Genomic DNA, 9,901 nt, shown 5'->3' on the forward strand with positions numbered 1-9,901 from the left:
GGGAGAGAAGGGAGAGGGAGCGAGAGGGGGGAGATGGGCTTGACAGGGTAGATGCAGGGAGGATGTTTCCCCTGGCTGGAGAGTCTAGAACCAGGGGGGTCACAGTCTCAGAATAAGGGGTCGGCCATTTAGGACTGAGATGAGGAGGAATTTCTTCACTCAGAGGGCGGTGAATCTTTGGAATTCTCTGCCCCAGAGGGCGGTGGAGGCTCAGTCATTGAGTATATTCAAGGCTGAGATCGATAGAGTTTTGGACTCGAGGGGAATCGAGGGATATGGGGATCGGGTGGGGAAGTGGAGTTGCGGTAGAAGATCAGCCATGATCTTACTGAATGGCGGAGCAGGCTCGAGGGGCCGAATGGCCGACTCCTGCTCCTAATTCTTTCGTTAAGTTAATGTCAACCCTTGGACTGGCCGTTGTCATGTGAACTAAATAGAACAATTTTAAAGTGGATGCAGGAACAGGGTGACCTGGGGGTGTGTGTACACAAATCTTTGAAGGGTGGCGGGACGAAGTTCTGAAGGCTGTTTTAAAAAGTGCCCACGGGTTCCGTGGTTTTTATTAATAGAGGCATACAGTACAAAGGCCAGGAATTTATTGCTGAACCCTTTTATAAAACACTGGTTCAGCCCCAGCTGGAGTCTTGTGTCCAATTCTGGGCACCGCACTATAGGAAGGGATGTCAAGACCTTGGAGAGGGTGCAGAGGAGATTGACCAGAATGGTTCCAGGGATGAGGGACTTCAGTGATGTGGAGAGACTGGAGAAGCTGGGGTTGTTCTCCTTAGAGCAGAGAAGGTTAAGGGGAGATTGACCAGAATGGTACCAGGGATGAGGGACTTCAGTGATGTGGAGAGACTGGAGAAGCTGGGATTGTTCTCCTTAGAGCAGAGAAGGTTAAGGGGAGATTGACCAGAATGGTACCAGGGATGAGGGACTTCAGTGATGTGGAGAGACTGGAGAAGCTGGGGTTGTTCTCCTTGGAGCAGAGAAGGTTAAGGGAGAGATTGACCAGAATGGTACCAGGGATGAGGGACTTCAGTGATGTGGAGAGACTGGAGAAGCTGGGATTGTTCTCCTTGGAGCAGAGAAGGTTAAGAGGAGATTTGATAGAGGTGTTTGATAGAGTAAATAAGGAGAAAACTGTTTCCAGTGGCAGGAGGGTCGGTAACCAAAGGACACAGATTTAAGGTGATTGGCAAAAGAACAGAGGGGAGATGAGGAGAATGTTTTTTACGCAGCGAGTTGTTGTGATCTGGAACGCGCTGCCTGAAAGGGCGGTGGAAGCAGATTCAATAGTAACTTTCAAAAGGGAATTGGATAACCACTTCAAAGGAAAAAGTTACAGGGCTACGGGGGAAGAGGAGGAGTGCGGGGACTAATTGGAGAGCTCTTTCGAAGAGCCGGCACAGGCACAATGGGCCGAATGGCCTCCTTCTGTGCCGTATCTCTCACCCCCTCAAAGAGTTCGATCGAGTCTCGCAAGCAGCTCCTGCCCTTCCTGACTGCTCTAGTTGGAGACTTGACCGATTGGGGAGATTTATCCGGTTGTCTCTTACCTGGAATTTGGTTTGGCGTGCAAACGTCAGATTCATCTGGAGTGAGAGAAAGAGAGAGAGTGTGAGAGATTGCGGGGTTCAGGGGGCCATCCAGAGTCCCTACCCCTGTCACAAGGTCATGGGTTCGAGCCCCACAAACTCCCAGAGACTCATAGATAGAGTTATACAGCACAGAAAGAGGCCCTTCGGCCCGTCGTGTCCGCGCCGGCCATCAAGCCCTGTCTATTCTAATCCCATTTTCCAGCACTTGGTCCGTAGCCTTGTATGCTATGGCGTTTCAAGTGCTCATCTAAATGCTTCTTGAATGTTGTGAGGGTTCCTGCCTCTACCACCCTTTCAGGCAGTGAGTTCCAGATTCCAACCACCCTCTGGGTGAAAAAGTTATTCCTCAAATCCCCTCTAAACCTCCTGCCCCTTACCTTGAAACTATGCCCCCTTGTTATTGACCCCTCTATTACGGGGAAAAGTTCCTTTCTATCTACCCTATCTATGCCCCTCATAATTTTGTACACCTCAATCAGGTCCCCCCTCAGCCTTCTCTGCTCCAAGGAAAACAACCCCAGCCTGTCCAGTCTCTCTTCATAGCTGAAGCTCTCCAACCCAGGTAACATCCTGGTGAATCTCCTCTGCACCCTCTCCAATGCAATCACATCCCTCCTATAGTGTGGCGACCAGAACTGCACACAGTATTCCAGCTGTGGCCGAACTAGCGTTTGTACAGCTCCATCATAACCTCCCTGCTCTTATATTCTATGCCTCGGCTAATGAAGGCAAGTATCCCATATGCCTTCTTAACCACCTTATCTACCTGTCCTGCTGCTTTCAGGAATCTATGTACATGCACACCAAGGTCCCTCTGATCCTTTGTCCTTCCTAGGGTCCTACCATTCATTGTGTATTCCCTTGCCTTGTTAGTCCTCCCAAAATGCATCACCTCACACTTTTCAGGGTTAAATTCCATTTGCCACTGTTCTGCCCATCTGACCAACCCGTCTATATCGTCCTGTAGCCTGAGGCTTCCCTCCTCGCTATTTACCACCCCACCAATTTTCGTGTCATCTGCGAACTTACTGATCATACCTCCTACATTCATATCTAAATCATTAATGTACACTACAAACAGCAAAGGACCCAGCACCGATCCCTGCGGTACACCACTGGACACAGGCTTCCAGTCACAAAAATAACCTTCGACCATCACCCTCTGCCTCCTGCCACTAAGCCAATTTTGGATCCAATGTGCCAAATTGCCCTGGATCCCATGGGCTCTTACCTTCTTGACCAGTCTCCCATGCGGGACTTTGTCAAAAGCCTTACTGAAGTCCATGTAGACTACATCAACTGCACTACCCTCATCCACACACCTAGTCACCCCCTCGAAAAATTCAATCAAATTGGTCAGACATGATCTCCCCCTGACAAAGTCATGCTGACTATCCTTGATTAATCCTTGCCTCTCCAAGTGGAGACTAATTCTGTCCCTCAGAATATTTTCCAATAATTTCCCTACCACTGATGTTAGGCTCACTGGCCTGTAATTCCCTGATTTATCCCTACTACTATTGAATAATGGCACTACGTTAGCTGTCCTCCAGTCCTCTGGCACCTCCCCTGTGGCCACAGAGGTTCTGAAAATTTGTGTCAGAGCCCCTGCAATCTCCTCCCTTGCCTCACACAGCAGCCTGGGATACATCTCGTCTGGGCCTGGGGATTTATCCACTTTTAAGCTCGCTAAAACCGCTAGTACCTCCTCCCTCTCAATACTAATTTGTTCAAGTATATCACAATCCCCCTGCCTGATTTCTATGCCTACATCGTCCTTCTCCATAGTGAACACAGATGCAAAATATTCATTTAAAACCTCACCTACATCTTCCGGCTCTACACACAGATTGCCACTTTGGTCCCAAATGGGCCCTACTCTTTCCCTGGTTATCCTCTTGCCCTTGGGATTTTCCTTTATTTTGCCTGCCAGTGTTTTTTCATGCCCCCTCTTCGTTCTCCTAATTTCTTTATTAAGTACCCCCCTGCACTTTCTATACTCCTCTAGGGCTTCCACTGTTTTTAGTCCTTTGTATCTGCCAAAAGCCTCCCTTTTTTTCCTAATCCATTCTTGTATATCCCTTGACATCCAGGGTTCCCTGGGCTTGTTGGTCCCACCCTTGACCTTTACAGGAACATGTTGGCGTTGTACTCTCTCTATTTCCTTTCTGAAAGACTCCCACTGCTCTGATGTGGATTTTCCTACAAGTAGCTGATCCCAGTCCACTTAGGCCAAATCCTGCCTTATCATACTAAAATCGGCCTTCCCCCAATTTAGAACCTTTATTTCCGGTCCATCTTTGTCCTTTTCCATGACGACCTTAAATCTCACCGAATTATGGTCACTGTCACCAAAATGCTCTCCTACTGATACTTCCACCACTTGCCTGGCTACATTCCCTAGAATTAGGTCCAGTACCGCCCCCTCTCTTGTAGGACTTTCTACATGCTGGCTCAAAAAGCTCTCCTGGATGCACTTTAAGAATTCCGCACCCTCTAAGCCTTTCACACTCTGACTATTCCAGTTAATATTGGGGAAGTTGAAATCTCCTACTATTATTACCCTATTATTTCTACACTTCTCTGAGATTTGCGTTCATATCTGTTCCTCTATCTCCCCGACTGTTTGGGGGCCTATAGTACACTCCCAGCAAAGTGCTTGCCCCCTTTTTGTTTTTAAGTTATACCCATATGGCCTCATGAGAGGAACCTGCTAAGATATCATCCCTCCTTACAGCAGTAATTGACTCCTTGATTAATATTGCAACACCCCCTCCTCTTTTACACCCCCCTCTGTCTCGCCTGAAGATTCTATACCCCGGAATATTGAGCTGCCAGTCCTGCCCCTCCCTCAACCACGTCTCTGTGATAGCAACAATATCATACTGCCATGTGTTCATCAACAGCTCCAATTCATCTGCCTTACTCGCAAGACTCCTTGCATTAAAATAAATGCCATCCAGCCTTGCCATACTCCCCTGTGCCGTTACATATTTGCTCTGCCTTCCAGCCTGACTTGTTTTTTGCTCTATATTTGGCTGTGCATCATCCCCTACTATAGCACCACTCCGTATCCCACCTCCCTGCCAAGTTAGTTTAAACCCCACCCCCCCCAACAGTACTAGCAAACCTCCCCGCAAGGATGTTGGTCCCGTTTCAGTTCGAGCCCCATAACCCAGGGAGCACCGCCCTGTCGGAGGGGCAGTACTGAGGGAACGCCGCACTGTCGGAGGGGCAGTACTGAGGCAACGCCGCACTGTCGGAGGGGCAGTACTGAGGGAGCGCCGCACTGTCGGAGGGGCAGTACTGAGGGAGTGTTGCACTGTGGGAGGGGCAGTACTGAGGGAGCGCCGCACTGTGGGAGTGGCAGTACTGAGGGAGTGCTGCACTGTGGGAGGGGCAGTACTGAGGGAGAGCCGCACTGTCGGAGCAGCAGTACTGAGGGAGCGCCGCACTGTCGGAGGGGCAGTACTGAGGGAGCGCCGCACTGTCGGAGGGGCAGTACTGAGGGAGTGCCGCACTGTCGGAGGGGCAGTACTGAGGGACCACCGCACTGTCGGATGGGCAGTACTGAGGGAGTGCCGCACTGTCGGAGGGGCAGTACTGAGGGAGCGCTGCACTGTCGGAGGGGCAGTACTGAGGGAGCGCCGCACTGTCGGAGGGGCAGTACTGAGGGAGCACCGCACTGTCGGAGGGGCAGTACTGAGGGAGCGCCGCACTGTCGGAGGGGCAGTACTGAGGGAGCGCCGCACTGTCGGAGGGGCAGTACTGAGGGAGCGCCGCACTGTCGGAGGGGCAGTACTGAGGGAGTGTTGCACTGTGGGAGGGGCAGTACTGAGGGAGCGCCGCACTGTGGGAGGGGCAGTACTGAGGGAGAGCCGCACTGTCGGAGCAGCAGTACTGAGGGAGCGCCGCACTGTCGGAGGGGCAGTACTGAGGTAGTGCCGCAATGTCGGAGGGGTAGTACTGAGGGAACGCCGCACTGTCAGAGGGGCGGTACTGGGGGAGCGCCGCAATGTCGGAGGGGCAGTACTGAGGGAGTGCCGCACTGTCAGAGGGGCAGTACTGAGGGAGCGGCGCACTGTCGGAGGGGCGGTACTGAGGGAGCGCCGCACTGTCGGAGGGCAGTACTGAGGGAGCGCCGCACTGTTGGAGGGGCGGTACTGAGAAAGCGCTGCATTGTCAGAGGGGCAGTACTGAGGGAGCGCCGCACTGTCAGAGGGGCAGTACTGAGGGAGTGCCACACTGTCGGAGGGGCAGTACTGAGGGAGCCCAGCACTGTCGGAGGGGCAGTACTGAGGGAGGGCCACACTGTCGGAGGGGCAGTACTGAGGGAGCGCCGCACTGTCGGAGGGGGCAGTACAGAGGGAGCGCCGCACTGTCGGAGGGGCAGTACTGAGGGAGTGCTGCACTGACGGAGGGGCAGTACTCAGGGAATGCTGCACTGACGGAGGGGCAGTACTGAGGGAGTGCTGCACTGTCGGAGGGGTAGAACCGAGGGTGCGCCGCACTGTCGGAGGGTCAGTACTGAGGAAGTGCCGCACTGTCAGAGAGGCAGTACTGAGGGAGCACCGCAATGTCAGAGGGTCAGTACTGAGGGAGCGCCGCACTGGCGGAGGGGCGGTACTGAGAGAGCGCCGCACGGTCGGAGGGGCGGTACTGAGGGAGCGCCGCACTGTCGGAGGGGCGGTACTGAGGGAGCACCGCACTGTCGGAGGGGTAGTACTGAGGGAGCGCCGCACTGTCGGAGGGGCAGTATTGAGGGAGCACCGCACTGTCGGAGGGGCGGTACTGAGGGAGCGCTGCACTGTCGGAGGGGCAGTACTGAGGGAACGCCGCAATGTCGGAGGGGCAGTACTGAGGGAGCGCCGCACTGTCGGAGGGGCAGTACTGAGGGAACGCCGCACTGTCGGAGTAGTACTGAGGGAACACTGCACTGTCGGAGGGGCAGTACTGAGGGAGCAGCGCACTGTCGGAGGGGCGGTACTGAGGGAGCGCTGCACTATCGGAGGGGCGGTACTGAGGGAGCGCTGCATTGTCGGAGGGGCAGTACTGAGGGAGGGCCGCACTGTCGGAGGGGCAGTACTGAGGGAGCGCAGCAGTGTCGGAGGGGCAGTACTGAGGGAGGGCCGCACTGTCGGAGGGGCGGTACTGAGGGAGCGTCGCACTGTCGGAGGGGCAGTACTGAGGGAGCGCCGCACTGTCGGAGGGGCAGTACTGAGGGAGCGCCGCACTGTCGGAGGGGCAGTACTGAGGGAGGGCCGCACTGTCGGAGGGGCAGCACTGAGGGAGCGCCGCACTGTCGGAGGGGCAGTACTGAGGGAGCGCCGCACTGTCGGAGGGGCAGTACTGAGGGAGCACCGCACTGTCGGAGGGGCGGTACTGAGGGAGCGCCGCACTGTCGGAGGGGCGGTATTGAGGGAGCACCGCACTGTCGGAGGGGCGGTACTGAGGGAGCGCCACACCGTCGGAGGGGCACTATGTCGATGTAAAGCTGGGGGTGGGGGGGGGGAGTTCTCCCCAGTGTCCTGGGGCCAATATTTATCCCTCAACTAACATCACTAAATCAGATTATCTGATCATTTATCACATTGCTGTTTGTGGGATCTTGCTGTGCACAAATTGGCTGCCGAGTTTCCTACATTACAACAGCGACCGCACTTCAAAAGTACTTCATTGGCTGTAAAGCGCTTTGGTAGGTCCGGAGGTCGTGAAAGGCGCTTTCGAAATACAAGACTTTCTTTCTCCCTTGTTCCCCACCAATTGGTCCTGAGGCCAACTCTAGCTCTCGCTTCCCCACCAATTGGTCCGGAGGCCAACTCTAGCTCTCGCTTCCCCACCAATTGGTCCTGAGGCCAATTCTAGCTCTCTCTTCCCCACCAATTGGTCCTGAGGCCAACTCTAGCTCCCTCTCCCCCACCAATTGGTCCTGAGGCCAATTCTAGCTCACTCTCCCCCACCAACTGGTCCTGAGTCCAAGTCTAGCTCTCTCTCCCCCACCAATTGGTCCTGAGGCCAAATCAAGCTCCCTCTCCCCCACCCATTGGTCCTGAGGCCAGCTCTAGCTCTCTCTCCCCCACCAATTGGTCCTGAGGCCAACTGAGGGGTCCCAGCCTCACCTGATGACACTGAGGGGGACCCCCCCCTGCTGGAGACGTCCATTATGACAGCAGGCTCCATCGGCAGCCTCTTCACTTCCTGGTTTCCCACTTCACTTCCTAGTTTCCCCCATCACTTCCGCTGTTGCACTCAAATCCGTCCCCATTCCCACTCCCGACATAAAAGTTCCCCCCATTTAATAAAAAAAGCGTTTGAGCCCCCCTTCCAAAAAAAATAGCCCCTCCACCTCCTAAAGACTACCAATGTCTCTCTAGACTCCAATGCCACTCCCAATGACCAATAAAAACCTCAAAGAAATAGCACAGTGGAGAATCAAACCAGACTTGCCAGTAGCAACGATGGCCACCGGGGGCCTGCTTGCTTGCCAGTATCAACCATGGCGGCCGCTGCCTGCTTCTCAGTCAGTCACTGGGGCCCAAAGCAATCGGTTCGTTGGGCCGGGAGGGTTTTACTTTCATTAATAAATCGATTGGATGAGACTTGAGCACAAAAAATCCGTCCTCAAACCAATAAAAAGTAGGAAATTCTTCACAAAAAAAAAGGTGCTGCCGGCATGAAAGATGGCCGCCGCCTGCCCGCACACACGGAACAAGGATCAACAATGGAGAGAGGGGGCAAGATGGTCCGGAGTGGGAATCCAGACTGACCTCCCAGGCCAGCGCCTGGCCTGAGCACAAGCTGGCAACGCAGCTGTTGAGGATCCAAGGGGAGATTTTGGAGATTTCTCACCACAACCTCTATCATTTAATAATCATCAACTTACAAATTCCTAGCGCCACATTTATAATGAGAGCAGCCTATGTAAACGTTTCACGCGGAAACGCGCGCCCCCCCTTCGTCCCCCCCATGGCAGGAGGCTGTAATTACAGCGTGACAAGTTTACGCACGCTTTTATAACAGTGGGTCTCGTACCCCGGGGAGAGTCGGTGCCTGTGGGGACCTGTACCCTGGGGAGAGTTGGCGCCCGTGAGGACCCGTACCCCGGGGAGAGTCGTGCCCGTGGGGACCCGTACCCCGGGGAGAGTCGGTGCCCGCGGGGACCCGTACCCCGGGGAGAGTCGGTGCCCGTGGGGACCCGTACCCCGGGGAGAGTCGGTGCCCGCGGGGACCCGTACCCCGGGGAGAGTCGGTGCCCGTGGGGACCCGTACCCCGGGGAGAGTCGGTGCCCGTGGGGACCTGTACCCCGGGGAGAGTCGGTGCCCGCGGGGACCCGTACCCCGGGGAGAGTCGGTGCCCGTGGGGACCTGTACCCTGGGGAGAGTCGGCATCCGCGGGGACCCGTACCAATTCACGTACGGACCGGGGTCAAGCAAGGCTGTGTCATCACACCAACGCTCTTCTCAATCTTCCTTGCTGCAATGCTCCATCTCACCCTCAGTAAGCTCCCCGCTGGAGTGGAGCTAATTTACAGAACAAACGGGAAACTGTTCAACCTCCGTCGCCTCCAGTCCAGATCCAAGGTCGTCCCATCCTCTGTCGTCGAATTACAGTGTATAGACGACGCTTGCGTCTGCGCTCACTCGAAGGTCGAACTCCAAACCATCGCACGAGAGCATGGGCCTTACACTAAACATCCGTAAGACAAAGATCCTCTACCAACCTGCCCCCACCACACAGTGCTGCCCCCCGATTATCAAAATCCACGACAAGGCCTTGGACAACGTGGACCACTTTCCATACCTCGGGAGCCTACTGTCAACAAAGACAGACATCGACGACGAAGTCCAACACCGCCTTCAGTGTGCCAGTGCAGCCTTCGGTCGCCTGAGGAAGAGAGTGTTTGAAGACCAGGACCTCAAACCCAGCACTAAGCTCATGGTCTACAGAGCAGCAGTGATACCCGCCCTGCTGTATGCCTCAGAGACATGGACCATGTACAGCAGGCACCTCAACGCACTGGAGAGGTACCACCAACGCTGCCTCCGCAAGATCCTGCAAATCCATTGGCAGGATAGGCGCACCAACGTCAGTGTTCTTGCTCAGGCCAACATCCCCAGCATCGAAGCTTTGACCACGCTCGATCAGCTCCGATGGACGGGTCACATTGTCCGCATGCCCAATACGAGACTCCCAAAACAAGCGCTCTACTCGGAGCTCCGACACGGCAAGAGAGCCCCAGGTGGGCAGAGGAAATGCTTCAAGGACACCCTCAAAGCCTCCTTGAAAAAGTGTAACATCC

At 54.9% G+C, this 9,901-nt stretch overlaps 1 long non-coding RNA gene across 1 annotated transcript in view; it reads right to left on the reverse strand.

Moving 5' to 3' along the window:
• The window catches only part of LOC147094633 (uncharacterized), a 15,294-nt gene extending 7,447 nt beyond the window's left edge, over window positions 1-7,847 (reverse strand). Inside the window, exons 1-2 of the long non-coding RNA XR_015074624.1 lie at window positions 7,721-7,847; window positions 1,560-1,595 (exon numbers count right to left, since the gene is read on the reverse strand). This is a non-coding gene — a long non-coding RNA (uncharacterized LOC147094633). The remainder of the gene's footprint in view (window positions 1-1,559; window positions 1,596-7,720) is intronic.
• Window positions 7,848-9,901: the final 2,054 nt, after the last annotated feature.

The sequence above is a fragment of the Somniosus microcephalus genome, unplaced genomic scaffold (assembly GCF_052327205.1).
Source record: "Somniosus microcephalus isolate GS21.2 unplaced genomic scaffold, FLI_Smic_1.0 unresolved_chr1, whole genome shotgun sequence".
Taxonomy (NCBI): Eukaryota; Metazoa; Chordata; class Chondrichthyes; order Squaliformes; family Somniosidae; genus Somniosus; species Somniosus microcephalus.